Genomic DNA, 24,762 nt, shown 5'->3' with positions numbered 1-24,762 from the left:
TCAGATGCTGTGATGTGTTCCTTTCCGTCGTCGTCTCATTCGTTTTACTTCTGGGATATCCTAACCATGCAGCAGATAAAAAAGTGAGAAGGAGGGACAGCACACACACCCACACACACACATGATATCACTCACTCACTCATTCACTTTTACTGCTTTTATTAAGTGCTTTTACTGATCCGGGTTGCAGTGGATCCAGAGCTTATCCTAGAAACACTGGCTGTGAGGCTGGATGACACCCTGGGTGGGACACCAGTCCGTCACAGCACACTCTGCATGCACTCATGCACACCTAGTGGCAATCCACCTACTGGTATGTTTTTTGGGAAGAAACTGAAGAACCCACAGGAAACCTACTCAGACAAATCTCCACACGTACAGCAAGCCAAGCTCCGAGTCAAACCGGGGACCCTTGAGCTGTGAGGCGGTAATGCTACGCCACTCTGCCGTCCCATAAGACATCAATATCTATTAATATCACTAACTGTCATAATCCTACACTTGTCTCCTACTCCATGACGATATCACTTTATGTATCTCTAACCCTTGTGTGCTCCAATAATTATTATTATTTTTTCTTTTATGATTTATTAAATACAGCCATACCTTACAATTTACAATAGAATTTTTATAGTTTAAATGACAGTTTTCTGCTGTGGAGCGGAGAACCCAGGACTGACACAGAGACTGTTCCCCCCCCCCTCTATTTTTTAAAGCTGTTTTTACTCGATTATAGCAGTTTAAATAATAATAATAATAATAAAAATTGAAGAGAGAAAATCTAAGCATGCTTTGGGGCTTTAAAGTGGCTAGGCGGAAAAGAAATGCTTGGATGTAACAAAAAAGCTCTGAAGAACAGTGCAGTGTGTGTGTGTGTCTTTGGTCTTATTCGTCTTATTTGACTTTAGAATACCGGTAATATCTATATTTTTTCCCTAAATGTTTTTATTTTATTTTATTTTATTCCAGACCTGCATTTAAAAAAAAAAAAAAAAAAAAAAACCCTATAGTGTGCTATATGTGCTAAACTAATAAAAAAATACCGCTTCTAATGACTTCAATAATATATGAAATAGTCCTATGCAGCTTTTTAACCTTTGTGAGTACTGATCTACGCGCTGTGATGTATAAATACACGCACATAGGACACAGAAACACTGCAGGATTCATCAGGTCAGTGCTTTCTGGATTGGCCGAATCATCACTTTCATATTTTGTTGGACAGAAATACAGCCAATTATTGCCATTTTGTATACACACATGTATAGAGTACCAGATTAATGGTTTTCTTTACGCATACCCGCTTGTAATGAAGCTGAGGTTTTGAACCGTAGTTGATGAGTAGCTCTGAGTCTTGCTTTCTGGGCCCTAACTTCTTTTCAAATTCGGTACGGTTACAGGTACTTTACTACAAGCGACGTAACATTTGCATTGCCCAAGCTTGTTTTACAGAGTGCCTGAACAAACAAAACTGAAGATGTACTACGACATATAGTTGTCTACTATACTATACACAACTTTCAGTATACTGAGTTTTACGATAGAAGTGCCAACTTCTCTAGTTTATGTGTAGCATTTTTTTTTTATTTTTTTTTGTGCTATTTTTCACCCTTTGATATGTGCGAGACACCAGAACATTTCTTTCAGATGAAGCAGCTGTGAAATTACCCAATTTACTGAAGGCAAAAGGACACGGTATGTGAAAAGCGTATTTTTTCGCTTCACACCGACTGTGTCTAGGTGGACGTACGAGCCAATGGGAAATAAGAAAGCAGGACTTGTGGTGTCTTGGAGAGGTAAAAAGAAATGAAGTAGCTGCTTATTACTAAATCTTACTGTTGCTTGATGCGCATCTGGAACAAAATATACTGCCTCATCCACCGAAGTACAATAGGGTTTTTGCATAAGACTTCTGTTTTTATTTATTTATTTATTTATTTATTTATTTTTTTATCCTGCTCTACTTGCTAGGATTTTCTATTAGTGATGTCAGCACCTCTGACCCTACAAAAGACAGTTTAAAACACATCCAAACTACATAAATGTACTACTACTACTACTACTACTACTAATAATAATAATAATAATAATAATAATAATAATAATAGAATTCTCTAATCATTTTTAATCAATATGTGCACCTAAAGCAATTCAAGTGAAACATACAATGTTAAGATACAACGATTAGCTAGTTTTCAAAAGCCTAAAGTTATCATGTAGTCCTTGTTCTGTACCATGACGCAACGCGCAAAACATGCAAACACTACCGCCGACGTATTTTGTAACAAACCAGACCGAGTTACCAAGATGAAACCGGTTTACTTACGGTAACGCCAAACTTAAAGCTTTACGAGGCACCTCTTGGTTTTGTTGTTGGCGGCGCGGACGTGGGGTGCTGGTGCATACAAGAGTTGCTGTACTTGATCGTTTTTGACTTGTGTTACACTTGCAGATGTATTTCCATTAATGCGCTTAATGGAATTTAAATGAGCGTTTTTCATTTTAAGTGGCCCATGCTCCAACTCGGGCTTAATTCATAGCATTTATTGTGAAATGAGGGTTAACACACTCTGGGATGACCTAAAGCGTTTTACAGCTATTGCAAAGAGTGGCATCACAGCTTTGGGTCAGCAGGAGTGCATCACCTGCTAACCAGATTGCACACAACTCTGCTTTTCTGGCTGTGCACCACTATTGCAAAATGCACACCATGTTAGCGGCTGTGCCAAGTACATTGTGTCACTCTGTCACTTTGTCTCCTGGTATTTTTCCAGCATGAGGGTTTTTTTTTTTTGTTTTTTTTTTCTCGTATGTTTCGGTTTTTATTTTCTCCCTGAGATTCCAGCCCACCAAGTCATACACTGATGTTTAATCATAAGGTACAGTTGGTCCAGAACTTCAGAATGTGGACCTTCTGGTTTCTAATTATCTGCTGTAATTACTGAGTCTGCTGTAGTTGAGTTGATTAAGACAATAACACTAGTTGTTTGCACTTTATGATCATGTCATATAAATGATTATATATATATATATATATATATATATATATATATATATATATATATATATATATATATATATATATATATATATATATATATTTTTTTTTTAACAATTAAACAACAACTGCATTCAAAAACAAGATGTTCATATGATTCTTGGATGGCTCGGTCGGATGATAAAGGTTTCTGAACATAACGGCTCAGTCGTTATCTCGCAAAATGGGCTTAATGGTTCTGATATCAAGATTATCGCACATGTGGAATCCAGAACTACAGACCGGTGACGAATAAAATGAAAAGAAGTCTCGGTTGTGCCGTCTGAGGAGTTTTGCTCCATGTTTTGGGTTCATAATTTGTCCTCTTAGAGGGAAAAGTCATTGCATATGGGTGTGGTGTCTTCCAGGCTGACAGGTCAGGGCACACTGAAGGATGAATGTGATATATAAATCATATCGTATAGCCATCATAGTCACCAGAACTCAACCCAGATGTACACTAATGAGAGATTTCGGACTGATTTGTTAGACAGCACTCGACATCATAACACCATCATCGAGACACCAGCTGAGGGAACGGCATTACGGAGAATGGTACAGTTCCAGAAACTGGCTGAATCTTTGACAAGACACATTGTGGCCCAACACCGTATTTAGCCTTTGTTTATTCCTTTAATTTGTCATCTGTCTGTATCTAGCTAGCTAACTAATGTACGTTCGTTCGTTCATTCATTCATTCATTCATCTTTACTGACCACTTTATCCTAGTCAGATCACAGTGGAGCTGCAGCTAATCCTGGTAACACTGGGTACAAGAAGTAGGTGAGAGAATTCATCCTGGATAGGTTGCCAGACCATTGCAGGGCACCAGACTCACACACACACACCTATTGCCTATAGGCAATTTAGCACAATCAGTCTGCCTTACAGTATGTGTTTGGAGAGTGGTAGAAAACCACGTGAACATGGGGAGAACATTGCCCATGCAGTTACACCACAACCAAACAAGGCAAGTTAGGTCCATGGATTTATTCTGTAGATGCCAGATTTGGAAGCTACCATATGCACGTTGTAGCATAAATCAAGATTCATCAGACCGGGTGATGTTTACTTCAAATGTCTAGTTTTGGTGAGCTTTAGATTGTTATTCTTGGCTGACAGGAGTGGAACCTGTGGTGGTCTTCTGTTGTTGAAGCTCATCCACCTCAAGTTTTGATATGTCCTGATGTGCGTTTCTGCTCACCGCGCTTGTAAAGAGTGGTTATTTGAGTTACTAACTCTTGAGACTCTTGATTATGGAAAATCCAGGATAGTAGCAGTTTCTGAAATACTCAAACCAGCCCGTCTAGCACCATCAGCCATGCCACGATCAAAGTCACCGAGATCACATCCCCCTCCGCCCCGCCCCCCGGCTGTTCCCCAAGATTATAATATTTTTAATATTATATAATTGCACGAGCAGGGCGCAAGGTGGCTTAGTGGTTAGCACGTTCGCCTCACACCTCCAAGGGTCAGGGGGGTCGATTCCCACCGTGACCCTGTGTGTGCGGAGTTTGCATGTTCTCCCCGTGCTGCGGGGGTTTCCTCCGGGTACTCCGGTTTCCTCCCTCAGTCCAAAGACATGCATGGTAGGCTGATTGGCGTGTCTAAAGTGTCCGTAGTGTATGAATGGGTGTGTGAGTGTGTATGTGATTGTGCCCTGTGATGGATCGACACCCTGTCCAGGGTGTACCCCGCCTCGTGCCCGATTCTCCCTGGGATAGGCTCCAGGTTTCCCCGTGAACCTGAAGGAAGGATAAGCGGTATAGAAGATGGATGGATGGATGGATGGATAATTGCATGAGCAGGTACACAGGGGTTCCTAATAAGGTGGCTGGTGATTGAGTGGGTGTATTTGATCTGAAAAACGATGTTCCAAACAAGCGTGTCAAGGATTTTCAACAGCACAAACATCCATGGTTTACAAGGTTTGAAGTCATTATTTCATCAGAGTTAAAAGAGCACCAAAGCAGCCCTATCCTAATCACAAAGTGCATTCAGTCATTACTTAGTTAAGCAGTGTCACTTTTGATGTCTGCTGTTGAATCGTGAAATGCAGCATGATTCAATGCAATCCTGCTGGTAAGCATGAATAATTACAGCAGTTTTGCCACCTGAGGCAAGTTCCTGACACAAAAGCCAACATTTCTATGTGAGGTCGGCAGTCAAAGGTGGCCGAATGGGCTTCTACGCACCAGGAGGTCAGAGTGTGTAGCGGCAGCTTCAGGCGTCAATGCTATCACAAGCCCTTCCTAAACCAGTCCTAGCACTAACAAGTACCCTTCAAATACCCTAGCCCTTAGGTGTATCGGTGTGGTGGATCAAATGAAAAGTCATGCCCAAATCTTTCTAACGAGACGCCACTTTTTATTCAAATGTACAGGGAAAGGGTTTTTCAATCGATGAAACAGTCACGAGTAGTGCAGTCAGTTTAATGAGACCGCAGGTTGACTCGGTAGCTTGTTGTGGTTTCTGAAAGCTGTGTTCTGAATCCAAGGCGTTTTAAAACATTTTAACTTTAATGTACGAGTATACTAGTAGGGGGGCATGGTGGCTTAGCGGTTTGCTTGTTTGCCTCGCACCTCCAGGGTTGGGGGTGCCCATTGGATGTCACCGTTGCTGTGACGAATGGCTAACAGACAAAAGGCTGTTTGTGAGCAGATACCAGAACGTCAAATTCCCGTGACGCTCCTGTGCAGTATTTGAATGCGATTCAATTCTGTCTTTTCGGTGTACTTTACTTCTAGTCGGAATGCATGCGATAGAGAAACTTATTCCAGGAAAGCTTTCGTTTTCAGAACGACACGTAGTAGAATACGTCAGAAGGCCACCACACATTTACTACCATGGTAACTATTCTCTACAGATGCATTCATATAGTTGAGCATAAACATCATGTTTTATGGCATTGTTCAGGAGCAATGAAAAAGATTTTGTACCAGGGGAAAAAAACCCAACAAATTATCTTAATTTGTCCCTTATGTCTGATTTCTTTCGGAGTGGACAAGGGTTCTGCCCTCACGTTCATTCTCCGCACTTCCAAAAAGAATTCTTTTAAGTATTTACCCCATGTGCTTGTTTTATTGTTTGTCACTCACATTGATTGACAAGGATCTCCCCCTTTCTCTCTCTTCCTCTCTTCCTCTCTACGTACTGCGGGTGCTCTCGTGTGGAACTAAAGATAGCTAGCACTAATTGACGATCGCGTTACCCGAGTCCGACTCGATTGCGGGAACGCGGCTTTGTCGATTTGTCGACAGATTCTTAGATACATTGTGTACCGTTTTTATGTTCCTTTTAAAATAAAATAAATACATTTTTTATTCTGTTCAACAGAAAAGATGGTAGAACAGTAATTGTCATGGGCTTCTTGCTTTTCGTGTCCTTTTTCTGGATGTATCTTCGTACTACTGGAGCTCAGAAGGGGTTAAGGGGACAATAGCTGGCACTAATAGGAACTTCCCCACCAGGAATTCATTAAAGGGAACAAAGCCAGCTAGCCGAGTCTGCCTGACGCAACGTTCACCTCTGTTCCTATATATAATAGATAATGACTAGACACGTCCATATCACAACCTTAGCAGGTTTTATCTGTATAAAAATAATGTCTAGAAGTCTGAGCCCCCTACCAACAGAGCTGGGAAGTAAGAAGTACAATTACATTGGGGGGAAATAAGTATTGGACACGTGCGTCAACATTTTCGACATGGTCCGGTCAATCACCTGACTTGAATCCAATTAAAACCCAATATGTTTAGAAGAACGGGCCGAAATCACACCTGAATACCGCGACCCGTTCAATTCTTCATACAGGAAGCGTCTCGAAGCCGTCGTTACAAAACAAAGGCTTCTCCACTACGTATTAAATACGTTTCGCTTAGCGTGTTCAGTACTTTTTTCCCGTCTCATTCCCGTGTCTTTATTACACCTAACTTCATTTATGGACTTTAACGTTGTGAATTCTTTATATTTCCGGATTTCCTGAGTTAACACGGATGTCTGGTGAAAATTCCACGGGAATCGCCTCATTGGAAAAATATTGACTGAAAACAATGTTGACACGCCCAGTACTTATTTCCCTCACTGTACGTTACTTACGTTTGGTTCTGAAGTATCTGTGCTTCACTTGAGGTTTTCCAAACCTTTCTGTATTTCAAATGAAACGGCTCTACGTTCCACTCGATACATTTTCAAACAACACTCCTCTGTAATCACATTTCTGATGGTAAAACGGTGACAGATGCATTCCCACCTTGTGCCAAGTGTTCCTGGGATAAGCTCCAGATCCACTGCCACCCTGACCAGGATAAAGCAGTTACTGAAAGTTGTGTGTGTGAGTGAGTGAGTGAGTAAAATATTAGTGGGCAGCACAGTGGTGTAGCAGGGTCTAGGGTCCAGGCTTCCATCCTAAGCCCTCATTACTGTCTACTGTGTGGAAGTTTTCATGACCTCCCCATATTCTCTCCTTGTATTCAGTGTCCCTGTGATAGATTCAGCATCTGTCTCAACGCCGAGCAAGATAGAACTACTGAACCTTTGTTTCTCATCACTTATTATGATAAAAACAATTCACACTTGGACCCTGGTGTGTCCTCTACCTGCACATGTAGCCTACTAACAGTAAGCCTAGATTCACAATTTGCCTCCTTCTCATTGTTACCCACCGATCTAAAAAAAAAAAAAAAACGAAGGAAAAAAAAGTCCTTGTGAAAGGTGGTGATATAAAGAGAGACAAAGAAATATTCCCGCTTAAAGAGGACACTGGATGTTTGACCTGTTTCACTTGGTATTTCAGCATATGAACCTTTAACTCTATTGATTCCATCGATATCCATCGTTTGTTGTTTTTATCTCCTCGGTTTTTTTTTTTCCTCCACAATGGTCAGAACAGCATCCTGGAACAGTCGCATTATCTCACTTCATCAGAATTTTTTCCTCGGACCTGCCAGCTTCTGTGCGAGGATGCTCGCTCTGCCAAGTAGGCGACTGGCACGTGCCCAGGGGCTAGTGACAACAGCCGATAGTAGAGAGAGATCCGCATGGACGTGCCAAGTCTATTCTTCTGACTGGCGCATGCACGCCAAATAGTGTCGATTCCTTAACTATATATCCGAGCGAAGCGTACAGAGAGTACCGAGTGTGAGTTTCTGTTTTACACGTTCCACTGTAGGAAGCAGTGTGTCCTTTGCAGTACATCCTGGGATCTGAAGGTAGGACGATCGCTACATGACTAGCATCGCTCTACCCGACAGTAAACACTGAAAAGGTATAAGAATAGCAACGTACGATTCTTTTGACTCTTGGCCTTATCGACCTTCACAGCGAATTCCTACGGAAACAATTTTCTGGCATTGAAAAGCAAACTGAACCTTTTTTTTTTTTTTTTTAGCCTGGCTGTGTCACAGATGGTGGAAAAAAAAACCTTTGTAATGCTAATATAATATCAAACCGTGCAAGGGCCAGCTCAGCCTGCGCTTTCTGTGCTCCCAGTGCCATGGCATGATTGAACAGGAATTACGGAGAGGGAAACGGCCACCCTTGGACACAGCTAAAAATCCAACGTTGCCAGTGGGTTCTGTTTCACGGCCTTTTTTAAAAAAAAATAAAATAAATAAATTTAGAAAAATTGTATTTCTCCTTACTGCCTCGGTGCAATGTTCAGTTAATTAACTCCGGCCCAAAGCGCACAGCACAATGTATAATCCTCCTGCTTTATACGTTAAAAAAATGCCTCATGGAACTTAATAAGATTTGCGCCTGATATGCAGGATTTTGCTGTACTTTAATTCGATCTGATTCTTGATTCAGAAGAAAAGAGTCGAGGCACCGTAGTTAGGAAATGAAGTGTGGAGGAAGGTGGAGAAGACTGTGTCAGCAGTCACAGGTACAGAAGGAAGAGAGAGAGAGAGAGAGAGAGGGAGAGAGAGAGAGAGGGAGAGGGAGGTAGGTAGCAGACATCCACCAAGTCCCTTCAACACTTCCCTTTAAAATCATTCATGTAGCAGCGCTTTAGGCGGGTTGCCGACTTTCACTGTAGAAATCCATCAGCTGTGGTGGAGATAGTGGTGTGTGTGTGTGTGTGTGTGTGTGTGTGTTAGGAGGATGCTGGGTAAATTGCTCCTCCTGGATTATTGCGTCACTCTGTTTTGGCCGGTATCTGAATCACCAGCAAGACTTTATTGTTGGAAGAAGCTGCTTGTCTGTCAGTATAATAGTTCACGCTGGATTAAGAGGTTATTTCCCTCGAGTGCAGATATACGAGTGAGAGTTTTTCTTCTCCCTTCTCTCCTTCTGTCCTTCCAACTCTCAGTTTTCCTTTCTCTTCATGCAGCTCTTTCTTTTCTTCTTCATTTCCCCCCCCCCCTCTCCATCTTCTATTTCCATCTTCCTTTGTTTTTTCTCTCTTTATCCATCATGATCCATCCTCGTCAACTCCCGCTACGTTACTCTGCTTGGTTTCTTTACGCTCTTTATTTTCTTTCACCTTTCTGTTCTCTCTCCTTTCTCTATCTGTCTATCTATTTCAGTCTGTTTTCTTAGTCGCTCTTCTTTTCTAGGCTTCTTTCGTTTCATTATCTTCAGTTTTTCTCTCATTATACTTTTTTCTATTTTTTCTTCTTTCATCTCCAACCCCACCAAACCCCCCCCTGCCCCCCATTTCTGTGTGCTCTGTTCCTCTCCGTGCTCTTTCCTTTTAACTCATCTCTCTATCCTCCTCTCTTTTTCATCTCTTTCTCACGGCTTTATCCGTGCTCCTTTCGTCTTCCCTTCTCAGTGCTGCCAGTTATCCCTTCTTCTACTTAGTTATCCCTTCTTTTTCTGTTCCTTTATATGCTCTTCTTCTTTTTTTTTTGTTGCTTTTTCTCCCCCCACACATTTATTTTCTCCTCTTGCTTTTCTTCTTCTTCTTTTTTTTTTTTTTTTTAAATATATATCTTCTCCATGTTCTTCTGTTTCTCTCGATATGCTCTTTCTGTTCATCTTTTTTTTTTTCTCTCTCTCTCTTCTTCATTTTCCGGAATAATTCTCATCCTCAGCTCTTCACTGTAAGTGAGGACTTAATCGGTCCTCTGTGTGTTTTCTTCTCTTCTTTCTTTTTGTGTTTCTCTTTTGAACTTTTCTCTCGATTATCTACTCTCTCTATTGTCCTGTATGCTTTCTGGTGGTGGGGGGGGTTTTCGAGCTCTTTTCCTTCCTCTCACCTGATCACTTCTTTCTTATGTCTTTGCTCCTTATACTGTTATGTCTCTCTGTCTCTCTTCATGCTCCAGTCTTTCTGTCTCCCCTGCCCTTCTCCCTCTCTCTCCCTTTTCTCTCTCTCTCAACCCCCCCCCCCCCCCCCCCCTCCCCCTTCGTCTCTGTGTCTCTGTTTTTGGCATGAGCCCCGGCGTTGCCAGGGAGCCTTCTTGCACCAAAATTTTTCTCGTGCCTGTGTTCTGTACACTTTGCCATGCGGTGGTGAAGGAGCTAAAATGTGCCATTTGGAGATTCGTTGTTATTCCAATCACACTTCAGATGCAGCGGGGTCCAATAAATTTCAGAGTAATTGGCTGGCTCCAGCAGCTATAGACAGGCAACGAATAAAGCCCAGGTGGGGCTTTTCAGAAGGATTTATTATAATGGCTATTTCATTAATTAGCAACACTAATGTGCATGTTAATCAATACGGAGATGTGATTCAAATGTGGCACAGATTGCGAAATGTAGATTAAGCACTAATAGGCGCACCCTGGTAGTCTAATGTTTAACTTGATGTTATCTGAAGGCAGCTTCGAAACTATTTCTTTTTCTAAATGATATTTTTCATTTGCGGCGTTCATTAAGAGACGTTTCGAACGGCGTACTACTTCTCTGCGAGAGTTTTTGCACTCCTTGAGAGTCCAATCCATGGGAACACTTTAGAATGTTCAATAAATAAAATGTATTTAGTGAGTCGAGACACTGCCATGTACTAACCAAATTCTATAACCATATCTATCTATATGTGTATGTATGTGTATGTGTATATATATATATATATATATATATATGTATGTATGTGTATGTGTATGTATGTGTATGTGTATATATATATATATATATATATATATATATATATATATACATACACACAGTTAAGCAGAGTTAGAAGTGCTTGTGAAGCACTCAGAGAGGACAGGCTGTGTGGCTTAATGCAGTCAGATTCAACCTTCTATAGCAGAGGAGCAGATGTGTAATGCAAACACTCTTAATCATCCAAGGCTGGCTTTGGTCAAAGGTCCTGCAATAACCGAATGAACAGCGTCCGTCTCCCCTGAGAGCGGTTGATGGAATAGACTCCTGCACTGGTCGCTGATCTGCGCTCGTCAATGGGCCGGAACGGCGTTGTGAGCCCATCACCCGGAGACAGACAAGATGCTTCAGTGCAGATTTCATCACTGTAGCAGCTGACATGCAGCACAAAAACTGACCTAGCTCCCTCAGGAAAAACCAGAGAGTTGGATTTACATTGATTTTAGTGGCATTCAGCTCAAAATTGAGATCTCACCCCCACGCTGCCCTCGTCAACGCGAGGGTGCGTATTATTTTTCATCTCTGCAGAGATATTCAGGCGCTGCAGCAAATTAAGTGTGACTGGTGTAAACACTGCTGTCATGGTTAGTGTTATTTTCACACCTGACTGATGCTTCTGCTATGTATTCCTACTAACATGCCATCAACTGAATAGCATCTGGCTGTACTTAGATTATTCGTGTCGATTGCATGATCAGATATATGTATGACACGTTGGACAGGTCGGTACAGCAGTTCACTGATGCTGTCTAGACTCAGACTTTTTTAGTCTAAGGCCTCCTCCGTGGATGGAAAGCGTCACCGTGGGAACCGGAATCTCCCCGACCCCACTCCATCCGCAGCCCGTGATGGCTTGCATCTATGACAGGCATGATGCTGTTCACTTCAGTTCAGTTTTATTTGATTTGTATAGTGCACTTAGCAATAGATGGGGGCACGGTGGCTTAGTCATTAGCGTGTTGCCTCACACCTCCAGGGTTGGGGGCTCCCCATGCTTCGGGGGTTTCCTCCAGGTACTCCGGTTTCCTCCCCCAGTCCGAAGACTTACATTGTAGGCATTTCCAAATCGTCCACAGTGTTCGAGTGTGTGTGATCGTGCCCTGCGATGGATTGGTACCCTGTCCAAGGTGTCCCCCGCCTCGTGCCCCGAGTCCCCTGGGATAGACTCCAGGCTCCCCCATGACCCTGTGTGGGATAAGCAGTACAGAAAACCGATGGTTGCATGGATTTAACAGTAGACATCGTCACAAAGCAGCGTTACAGAAATCCAGAAGCAGCGGTGGCAAGGAAGAACTCCTTGAGATGACATCATAAGAAACCTTGAGGTTAACCATGGCATTATATGATGACATTATAGGTATCTCGTTAAGTCGGTACAAGATAGCTATTTTAATAATGTGAACTAATCTAAAAAATAAATTGTTGACTCAGCTTCATCGATGCTTAAGAAGCGGTCACTGACAGGCAGTCGCATCGGCCATACTGGCTTAAGACACGCCCACAGCCAACCGTTGTGCTAGAAGATGATCAAGTCAAGTCAAATAATTATAATTATTTAAAAAAAAAAACAAACAACACTGTAAATACAAACTAAAGAAAACACATACCATTTTGACACGTTATAAATTGACAAAAATATAACTGACCATGTCGAGATTTCTCTGCACTCCCCTCGGCACCCTCTGTTCCCCCTAGTGGTCTAAACTGAAACACATCTTAATTGAACACGGCTCTTAAAGTGACCGATGTTACTGTCAGTCATAACATGTCCTGTTAGACGCTCACACGGACATGCACCTGAAACAGCCCAAAAACATCAGCGCCAAGGGAACTTTCTTATACTATAAATGTCGATTAGTTTGCAGGTTGTGCTCAGGCAGAACAAAGTGGCGGTAATAAAAAATATTGATTGAGTTCAGCAATAACGTGTCGGTCCAATAGCGTGTGAGTGGAAAAAGACATTGATGGAATGCCTGAGCTGCCTGCAACACCTCCAGGACACGATGTGCCTTGTATTAGCAGTGATCACTGCAGCATTACCGCAACCCCCCCCCCAATACCTCACCCTCCACCTCCCAACCCCCCATGCTCCTGATTGGGATTCAGGCAAGCAAACAGAAATGGCGTGCAGGGAACCAAGCCTGCAAGTGGGATAATTACATCTCAGATAGATGACCTTTTTTGCCTCCTATTAGATATCATTTAACGCACATGGTGCACACAGATATGATTATTGCCATCACTGGATGGCCATGTATTTTCCAATATTTGATCAAGACAAACAAATGTGTTTCTCCATCAATTACTGTTATTTTTCTGGCTGCATTATTTCATCAATCAGTGTATCCGCCGCTACAGCGCACCTGTCCAGACCTTTGTGACCGGTGAGCAGCAGATCCATTAGCTGAATGCGACTAGCTTTGGCTCATTAAACTGTAAGACTGTGGGCCTCTGGGATGCTGACACGGCCGTCGGTAGGTGACCTTTAGACACCTAATCAACTTTTAACACCTCCCCGGATCCCGTCACCTGGTGAGACAGGAAGGAAGATGGCCAGTGGCCCAGAATCACCTGGTACCACTTCAGGGAAAATCTACTCACTTTAGAGGGTGCTTCTCATGACTGTGGTACAATCATATAATAAAAGACAGAAGTGTTTTGGCAACTCCTCGAGGTTCTGTAAATTTAGAAGCAAATAAGGTTGTGTGATCTTCTCTGTAGGGATGGCTGTTCTGTTTTGACCGACTCACGTGCTCGGAGGGTGGTTATTTGTTGCGCTGCTGCCTCTGCATAAAGAAAGAACGGCTCGATTCTGAAAGCTATTGTTAGCGTCTGCCACCGCTTCTCTGCCTCCTTTCTTCTTGCGTTGCCTGGCTTGTCAAAACCCACCCTCACAACATCGTTTTATCAGTATTGTCATCTGTCAAAGGTGAAGGCTTTGTTGGAAACAGAGAAACGCGTCAGGGAAAGAATTAGGAGGGAGTATTAGGCTCTCGGCGTGTACATAGCGTGTATTGTTTCCCTCCCCGACAATGCATTAACGTACTGTTCTCTATTCACCAATCCAGGAGTATTTAAACGTCACAAACGAGGCAGAAACGACAAAACCGTAGATGATTGGTTCGAAACCTGAGAATATAAGACGCACCTTTGCAGCCACATGTGTACTCCTGAAAAGGGTAAGGTTGTTCGGCTTCTGTTTCTTGACCTTTCGGAAAAGCAAACAATAAGACGGTTTACTATCGCTGGTCGTATACACGAGCCTTTTCCTGAGATCCCAGTCACAGTACAAGGAGAGCCTCTCCAAGCTACCCATCAATTAACGAGTGAATGTCAACAGTGGGGATAATGAGAGGCAGATAAGAACAGATGGTGAAACTCAACCCTTCCCCATCCTCTTGGCTTGAACACACAGACGAATATGCAGCACAACACGATTCCACAGGCCAAGGCTGGGGGATGGATGGAATCACTGCAATGTTTTTGTAATATTACAACTCACAAATGGTCCATTTTTTTTCGTGCGTGTGCGTGTATCATCTCTAGAAGATTTCCAGACATGCAGCAAACAGAATATTAGATGTCAACTGACTGACTTTTAGAGGATTAGTATGACCCTCTGACTGACGCATTAAGTGCCACTCTACTGAGTATGTGACTAGATCAGAAAGAGTGTGATATTTGAAGAAAAGTCCAAATTAAAGCTGCCTTCACAAACGCCTGCATGATGCGATAGCATACTTTTAAACTCGTATTTGAATTGTATGGCGCTACAGAAAAGGCTGAAGGCCCTAGAATGCTTTTTGCTTGACAGCCCGTGCTGATTGTACAAATGGGATTGATGTGCTAAGTACAAAGATGAATATTGTCACAACTCAACTTTGTGGCTTAAATGGCCTGCATATAATAGCCTATTATGTTTCAAGTACTGTCTTCTACGTGACACAACTCATTTTTGCCGACTCTAAACCTCTTTAGAGTCTATTACGCTGTCTATATCTAATCCACTTTCAATCTGAACGTAACCCACTAACTGCAGGTTTCTTCTAAAATAGGGCTAATTAAACAGCGGGGACTAATGAAGGAAAAACGAACACGTTTCCCGTGTTAGCGTTTGTACTGGTCGGATGCGTCGCTGTTTAGTCAGAACTAACCCAGTGAATTTATTACCATTTGGACTTGTTGCATTTTACTCTCCAGTGAAGAATCATTTCCCTTGCATTACTAAGAGTAAAACAGGAAGGCGGCGCAAGGAACTTTTGTTCGTTATTGTCGAGGCGGCTTTGCGTTTTGTCTTAAAACGGCGTCGTTATGGAGGTGTCCTTTAAGAAGTGTAAATAGTTGTAGGATGACACATTACTGTCACTAACAGCAACACCGTTTCCAAGAAAAGGCACCCAGTCGGGTGAGATTGCGTCAGTAGGCGCCGTCGCCTTCTGTCCACAGTTAGCGTTTCCCAAAAGCCTGTGCACCCTGCAAACAATGTAGCCTTACTTACGCTGCTGTATAACGACATTAGTCAAATTAACCATGACAGGCACTCAGAAAAGATTTATTTCTTTAGCACCGACTAATCAAATTGAACTCAGGTTGATTAGCTTGCGGGGCCTGGTGCAGAGTCTGGCTTTGCTGCCAGAATGATTTCTTTTTCAAAAGTGTGAAGTTACATAAAATGGCAAGGCAAATGCTGAACCTATTTTATTTATTTATTTTTTTAAAAATGAAACTTCATTTATCATCGCATAAGCATGCCAATAGATTCAATAGATGCTTTTCCTGCATTAGAATGTGAGGTGGAGGCCCAGCGTGAATAATCCCCCCTTTAGTCATCGCAAATTAAATTTGTGACATGGTGGATTTACGTCACGTTTAAGAGCTAGATTACAAAAGGTTCAAACCCTGAAACTGTGATTCATAGTCCATTCAAGGCTGCCAGATATCGGGAGAATTAAAGTGAGTGACTGTGGAACTAAATATGCCAGGTAAAGGCTCTCAGAAGCTGGACAACAAGACGGGAAAAGACCCGGCAGTATTTTTCCGATCTTTGACGCTGCAGTTTGAGTGAGCCTGGGCCCAGTATAGCGTGAGATTCCTGCTGGGTGGCAGGAGTGAAACCCAGTGTGGTCTTCTTGTGTTGTAGCCCATCCACCTCAAGGTTTGATGTTTTGTGCATTCTGAGATGCTGTTCTGCTCACCATTATTGTAAAAATACTGCTCTACTAATTGTGTTACAATAGAACTTCCTGTCAGCTCGAACCACTGTGGCCAATTCTCCTCTGACCTCTCTCATCAACAATAACAACAACAACAACAACAACAACCAACAAAACTCTAGAGACGTTTCTGTGGGAAAATTCCAGGAGATCGACAGTTTCTGAAATACTCAAAGCAGCCCGTCTGACATCAACAACCTTGAATGAGCAGGTGTACCTGTACAGGTGTTCCTATCAAAGATATATATAAAATTTATAATAATTAGCTTAATAATTTAGCATTTTTGCATAAATTGCATATATATATATATATATATGCATATATATATATATATATATATATATATATATATATATATATATAATATACATATGTATATGTGTGTGTATGTATGTATGTATGTATATATATATATATATGTGTGTATGTGTATATATATATATATATATATATATATATATGTGTGTGTGTGTGTGTGTATATATATGTATATGTGTGTATATATATATATATATATATATATATATATATATGTATATGTGTATATGTATATATATATATATATACACATATACACACACATATATATATATATATATATATATATATATATATATATATATATATATATATATATGTATTAGTTTTTATATGTATGTATGTAAATGCACTTAATTATTCGCAATCAATATCAGTATCATCAATAATTTTAGCAAGCATAGTAAGAAGAGTAATATAAATAAATAAAAAGATGGCAGTTAACATTGATAATCACTATTGCACATGCAGGAACCTTGAACTATGAAAGTCATAGGTAATGGCTTTTAGGGTCAACATGTAATCTGTAAATGTGAACCAGAGTCACACATTGTTGATTATTATTAGTGGATTATCAGCTCATTAGTCCTTCAGTTGGGAATTAGTCATATCCTCCGATCTGGATGCAGAGTCGTGGACTGATAAACGACACGCCCGGGTTATTTAATAACGCGTGGATATCACTATGCATTTTTATGTTATTATCTACTCACTGCTCAAACACACCAGATGCTATTTCAGGTTTTTAATACATTTCTTTCAAAGTTTTGTTTATAGGAACTAGGATTTGTATGTTTGATAAGGAGGGAATATATAATTATACATACGTGTTTAATTAAACCTGAGAAGTTTCAGTTCTAAAAGGAATGAACACCCGGGTATAAATAGAGTTTATATAAACTCCTGGGGTTTATTTGGGGTGTCTTATGTCTCAGGGTCTTATGAACATGACATGTATGTACTAGGGATTAGTGTCAAAACCAGTTTAAAAACAAAACCAGTACTGAGAAATTGTACTGTAAGTGTAAGTTTCACATTGTAAGTGAAAGTATATTGTAGATATGTTAAAATCTCACTCGGTTCAAAGTGGAAGTATTTACCCAAAAATATACTCAAGTGGAAAAAAAAAAAAAAGTTCCTACTTTTAAATGTACTCAAGTGTTAAAAAGTAAATAAAATTAAGTTAGTCATATTTTCATGTGGAAAGTATCTCTATATGTGACTAAAGCTACGTAGTTTGCTAATGAATTAATCAGAAGTTAAATAACATGTTAATCTGCAATACTTACCGATGTTAGCCTGCCTGGCATTAGCAAAGAAAACAGGCTAACTGAGTTCATGATAGCTAGTTAGTGTTAGCAAGTTAAGTTAGTCATATTTTCATGTGGAAAGTATCTCTATATGAGACTAAATCTACGTAGTTTGCTAATGAATTAATCAGAAGTTAAATAACATGTTAATCTGCAATACTTACCGATGTTAGCCTGCTTGGCATTAGCAAAGAAAACAGGCTAACTGAGTTCATGATAGCCAGTTAATGTTAGCAAGTTAAGGAAACTTACCTCAACATGGTTTTCCAGAGTAGACAGAGTTCACGCACTCTAAGGAGGCAAAGGAGACGGCACATTTTATACAAGTCTTTGCTTACGTCAGCATATTGAAACATTGTACTGAGGTAGGGCCTGAAGTTTGGCACTGCAATGCAGCGGCTTATCTATATTCAGACACACACGGATAGCTATAGTGCTAGATACATTGTGTAGCATGTGAAGGTCATGGCAGGGTCGGGGGTTCGATTCCCACCGTGGCCCTGTGTGTGCGGAGTTTGCATGTTCTCCCCGTGCTGTGGGGGTTTCCTCCGGGTACTCCGGTTTCCTCCCGGAGACATGCATGGTAAAGACATGCATGGTAGGCTGATTGGCATGTGTATGTGAGTGTGTATGTGATTGTGCCCTGAGATGGATTGGCACCCTGTCCAGGATGTACCCCGCCTCGTGCCCGATGCTCCCTGGGATAGGCTCCACGTTCCCCCGTGACCCGGTATAGAAGAATAATGGATGGATGGTTTTTCTGCACTAATGAACGTGAATGCTAAACTGAAACTAATTAACTTGAAATGTGAAATGGACCCCATTTGATTGACATATAACCTACAGTACAGCCATTGGCTGGGTAACAGAAGAAGAGACCTTTTTAGATTCGTAAAGAGGACTTTGAAGGTCTAAATAAAAATTTAAGGAGAAAAAAAAGCATGTTTTTTTTTTTTTTCTCGGAAATGTAATTAAGTGAGAATACAAGTATTCCGTTTAAAAGTGCGACGGTATTTAAAAAAAATTCTTATTAGTACAAATATCATGAAAAATATGTAGAATATGATTTTAAAAAAAAAACAAAACGTTTTAAGCCATGGCCTCAGCCCGAGTGTTTTTTTTTACGTGGCTGGGAAAAACTGTTTTATGGTCCGGAAGGCTTGTTTATGTTTATGGATGAGCCTCTTGTCAGTCATTTTATAGACGCTGCCCCAATGCCCCTTCACTCCACCCCATCTCAGTCTCAAATCAGCAAGCTCCCAGTGCAGCCAGGTATCTCTCCTGAGAAAAAGAAATCACTCTGTACTTCGAAAAATCTCAACAACAACAAACAGTATAGCCTTTCCTGTGCTTGGAGTAATATATTATTTATTATTTATTACTGGTGAATAGATTGAAGCTGGACACAGAATTAGCGATGATGCTTTGAATTGTTTGACTGGCTGGCTGTACATAACAATACACCTTTTTTGCCCTTACAGAAAAGAGGACTGTACTCGTGAACATCCTCTTAAATCATTATGAGCTGAATATCGTGTGTTTATACGGCTGTAACTCAGCTTTTGGAAACCGAATGTCCGAATGCGCTTAAAAGAGATGCCGTGACAGTGCTTGTGAATGCTGACTCTAGTTGAACCACCATAGGTTCTGGAGACGTTGTATACATGGGTGATAATGGGTCTCACGGAGTAAAAGAACTCGAATCCAAATCTTACTCAGTTGTAAATGTTTAACCATTCCAGACCTAATCTTACCAGATTTGGACAAATCTTACCTAATGCACCTTTAAATAACTCTAAAATAAAGTATGAAGACCACAAAGTTATGTTTAAGAACAGTAAGGACTACACTTACTTACTGATAAAAATTTTCACTCTTTTATTAGCTTCACAATGGCTTGCCTGTCTCCCATAGACAGCTGGTCTTCATGATGGTTTATACTTTTTAACAACAAATGGTGTTTGTTCTTCACAGGTGAAACCCAGGGCTCAAACCAAGAGTAGACATTCAGAGCTAATAATAATGAGATGTTATTGGTCACATATACATTATAGCACAGTGTAATTCGTTTTTCTTCGCATATCCCAGCATGTTAGGAGGTTGAGGTCAGAGCACAGGGTCAGCCATGATACGGCGGCCCCTGGAGCAGAGACGGTTAAGGACCCAACAGGGGCAGCTTGGCAGTGCTGGCACTTGAAACCCCCGACCTCCTGATCAGTAACCGAGAGCCTTAACCGTCAAGCAACCACTCGCTCCTTTAAACAAACAGTTTAACAGGGCACGCCTAGGCAACAAGAAACACCTGTCAGTTCCATGTTCCAGTATTTTTTGATCGCTTGAAAAATGGGTGTTCTAAGTTGTTTAACACATCTCGATGTAAATATGAGGTAATGATATCTGAAATTCTGATCTACTGTCTCGTATTCATCGTATGATCTCAAACCCAAATGTCTTCGACGTATAGCAAAAACAGAAGAACTGGCTTTGCGTGTTCCGATATTTTCGGAGGGGAATGTATACACAGTGGCTTGCGTAAATAAATGTTCACCACACTCGAATTGGGATATGTCATCAGTATAGTTAATAAATTAGTTCTTTTGAAAAGAGTCACGAGTTAAATTTTCTGTTTGCTAATGAAATTGTTTATTGCTCTATTTTGCCCTCTAGTGGAATAACAGAGACTAGCTTTTTTTTTCTGAAATAAACAACAACAGAAAAAACAACTTTCGATTCATGTATGGTCCACAAGATGATTTTAATTTGGATCACGCAGTCAAAATTTAGTTGGTGGGCCAGATTAGAACATTCATGGGGGTGGTCCCAGCCAAGGGGTTGAATGTTTGACATCCCTTTCAGAACATACGCTATATAGCCAAAAGTTTGTGGACACCTGACCATCACACCCTTCCGCAATCTGTAAATTGATGTCTTTTGTATGCTGTAGCATTACAGTTTCTCTTCAGTGGAACTAAGGCGCCCAGACCTGTTCCAGCATGACTGTGCCCTTGTGCACAAAGCAAGGTCCATGAAGACATGGTTTGCTAAGGTTGGCGTGGAAGAGCTTGAGTGGCCTGCACAGAGCCCTGACCTCAACCCCGCTGAACACCTTTGGGATGAACTGGAACGCTGACTGCACCCTAGGCCTCCTCACCTGGAATTAGTGCCTGGCATCACTAAGACTTTTGTGGCTGAATGCGCACATCCCCACAGCCACCCTCCAAAATCTAGTGGAATGCCTTTTCCAGAAGAGTGGATGTTATATTTTATTATAACCCCAAAGGAGGACGAAATCTGTAATAGGATGTCATGGGTGTGATGGTAAGGTGTCCACATACTTTTGGCCGTATAGTGTGATTTTCGAATCGATCGTTTTACATCGTTGTTCATTTCTGATAGTAAGGTACACGATCAGACGTGAAACTAAATAGACTTTAGTGATGCATATTTGGTGGCTGAGAACGGAGAAGCAGCGCTAGAGCTCGGGAGATATTCAGCTGCCGTTTCTCTTGGTGCCATCTCGCTGTCGCTTGATGACCCAAAATCCCCTCAATCCTAAAAATAAACAGAAAACAGGGAGGAGATTGTGTGCTCATTAGGCACACTGCATTGCATACTTTTTGAGATTTTTTGCCAGGGTTCAGGGTTATTTACTTACCCTAAAGTGATCAAAATAAAGCGCCTCTAATTACTCCATGCTTTTGTCCTTGCATTATGATGTTATGGGAAGTTATTTACTTTTCTAATGTGCAATTTGTAATGAGAGTCTCTGTTGTTTTTGAAAAAAAAATATCATGCGCTTTAATGTGTTTAAGGATTGATACAGTATATTAAGAAGTGATCGGTAACGAGCCAGAGGAGGTCGGACATTATCACATTTGCCTCTGAAACGAGCTTCAGTGTGTGTTCCTCGGGTTTCGTTGCCCGGGGTGGATCAGACACTGGTAAGGGTCCAGGAGAATAGACCATGGGGTTTTTGGACAGCAGCCAGTCAGTCTGTTCTTGGGAGCTCTTTGGACTAGTTGGTGAAGCAGGGTTCTTCGTACGTGGTGACGAAGCAGGCGCTGTAGAGGACAGTGCGGCAGACTGACACAACATGTTCCCAGCTTGCTCTTTAGGTTTTTGTTACAACGAACAGACCCTGATATGGCACGGAAGAAATCTCACCTCATCCAATCCACATGCTCATCTGACTCAATTTGACCTTACATAACTTAACAAAGTTTGTCTCCTGACTTAGGGTCCCTGCCCAGTCCCCAGAACCCCCTTTGAAAAGAATTGAGGAATTTTGTCGCACTTCAAACTGATGCTTCCCATAGCAGCTTTTGATTTAAAGAGGGCACTGGGGCTATTGGAAGAGAGACAGAGCGGTGGATGTATGTTAGGTCAGTCTAATCAAGGTGACGCTGCTTGCTGCATCCATGTCATGGCCTTCTGCAATGCAGGAAACCTGATGAGTCTTTATTTATAGGTTTTTAGAAAATCAACGGTATAGCCAAAGACTATAAACAACTGCAAATTTCAAGGTGAAGAGCAGACAGGCACACGTCAAAACCCATAGCTACATGACTTAGACAGAAAATTAAGTTAAGAGGATAAAAAATACTAGCTTCTGCAAAAAGAACCTTACACACACGTACACATGTGCGTCTTACTATCTTTGGGAGGACCTAATTAATACAGCTTTATCGCTAATTATCGGTATGCTTACACCTAAATGTTATTTTATTTTTTTAGGTGAAACCCACAGTTTTTGTAAAAAAAAAAAAAAAAAAAAAAAAAAAAGGGGTCTTTCCTTGTAGGGATCAACCAAATATCCGTACAATGGTCACAGCTGTCGGATTTTCCCATCGTTGTGGGGAGATTTGGTCCCCATCATTCTTTAGAACTGAGAAAGTAAGACTTGTGTTTTATCACAAGTTCCCACAACAACCATCCACTCGTTTTATTGTGGCAATTAAACATCACTGCGGTGTTAAGCCCTTTAGAACGGATTTTCTGCTCACTAAAGCATATACAGACTAGTTCTATTTCAAACCGCTGTATTAGAGCATTTTGGCTTGAAAAATCATAATGCTTTTCCAACGATGATACGATCTGCGTCGGCGATGTATGCTTCCTATAGCCTTACTTCCTGTGTTTTCTCTCATGCTGCATCTCTGCTGGTACTACTATACAGTAGATGTGTGTATGAATAACGACAGGGACGCTCGAACGCTATTCCTCACACGAGCAAAGCTATGAATGGAGAACCCGGGGTGGAAATTATGGACGTGGATGTGAAGGGCTGTGTCGGTTTCATGCGCCTGGACGTCTAAATGGCAGGCTTTGTAGATAATGAGTTCAGGGCCCACTTGAATGAATCACACTGCTGTCCAGGCTTGTTAGCTTTGCGTTTAAAGGCAGGCTTGTACTATCATACTCTTGCACTATCACACGGTCAGCCATCATCCCTTTAATTCAACCTCTGCATGTTCCTTGTTCTGTTAAATATCCCGATCATTTTATATGCCGTTGAACACGATGCTGGTCAAACGGCTACGAACGGTATTCCTCATTCAGCCATTACAGGTCAGTCTTAGGATGTGTAGAATTAAAATAGCAATTCATGGACATTGTGCACTTTACATTGAAGATGTTATGGCGTGTAAACAGGATCTTTTAAGTGCAAGGGCAAGCAGCCTGAGCACGTAGGCCAGTGTCAGAAAGCATTGCCATTAGAAATGAGTGCAAGACGCAATACGCACCTTAACTCATGAGCAAAGTTCACGAAGCATGCATGTCTTAAGTGCTTAAAACCCCCCGAAAAAGCACATCTCAGTGATTCCTTCTATCATCAACAACGTCGTATTCGCTCGTCCTGTAAGTCAAGAACGCCGCTTTATTGTATTTCTCAGCTGTTTGTTTGTCTCTCTCAGCGAATATCCCTAAGTGAATACGTCCTCTCTAGAAACAATACAAGTGTAAAACAGCCTAATTGACTTTTTGCCCAAAGACGAGGCTCACCCCACGCAACATCGTAAACACTCACTTCCTCTACCTGGAGATGGATATGAGGTCCCACGTTTGACCTTTGCTGTACTCGACTGGTGTCGTATAGATACAACAGCGTCAATTTGATGCCATGTTCTATTATCAAACTCCATCACTTGGCAGATACATTTTGCCCCGAATAAACCTTTTGAAAAAGATTTGGCATTTATAACTGCTGTGAAATTCACGTCTAATAAATTAGAAGCAAATTGGCCATTTTAAAGGTTGCTGCAGGAAGGGCAAGACACTGGTTTTTATAACTAATTCATTCAAATGAGTTTGTTCTTAATTGGCTATCCTAGTTAAGCAAAGGTTAAATAAACACAGCATTAAAAAAAGAAAAGAAAAAAAAAAGTTGAGTGACAGGCCGGCTTAACACAAAGCCAATTATGGAAGGATTTCCTGTGCTAGGGGGCCATGGGCACATTGTTGGATGTTGGTTTATTCTTCAGCTGAATGCAAAAGCCAGAGGGATGCTATTTCATGCAATCAACATCCCTCAACTGACATTTAATACATTGTGTGCACGGCTGCGCGACTGCAGAGGGCCTCTCTTGCTCTCCACCGCTTTAGGCAGCCTTCACTGACAGCACACACAATGCACAGTGCAAACTGTATTATTTCAGCCCTGTGGCTGACTTCCCTGCTCATAAACTTCTTCCTTTTCGATAAGGACAATCTCTTCGTCTCCTTTTTTGAACCTTCCTTTTTGCTCATTGTGTAATACATGATCTTTATATATAAATCTTACATATAAAATGGTTAGAGTTCTACTTGGAAATCTCATTTTGCTTTCATCTG

General features: G+C 41.3%; 1 protein-coding gene across 1 annotated transcript in view; it reads left to right on the top strand.

Moving 5' to 3' along the window:
• Positions 1–24,762, top strand: part of nexmifb (neurite extension and migration factor b) — a 62,644-nt gene that overhangs the window by 21,410 nt on the left and 16,472 nt on the right. The window lies entirely within an intron of this gene.

The sequence above is a fragment of the Ictalurus punctatus genome, chromosome 8, assembly GCF_001660625.3.
Source record: "Ictalurus punctatus breed USDA103 chromosome 8, Coco_2.0, whole genome shotgun sequence".
In the NCBI taxonomy this organism is placed as follows: domain Eukaryota; kingdom Metazoa; phylum Chordata; class Actinopteri; order Siluriformes; family Ictaluridae; genus Ictalurus; species Ictalurus punctatus.
This window is presented reverse-complemented; position numbering and strand designations above follow the sequence as displayed.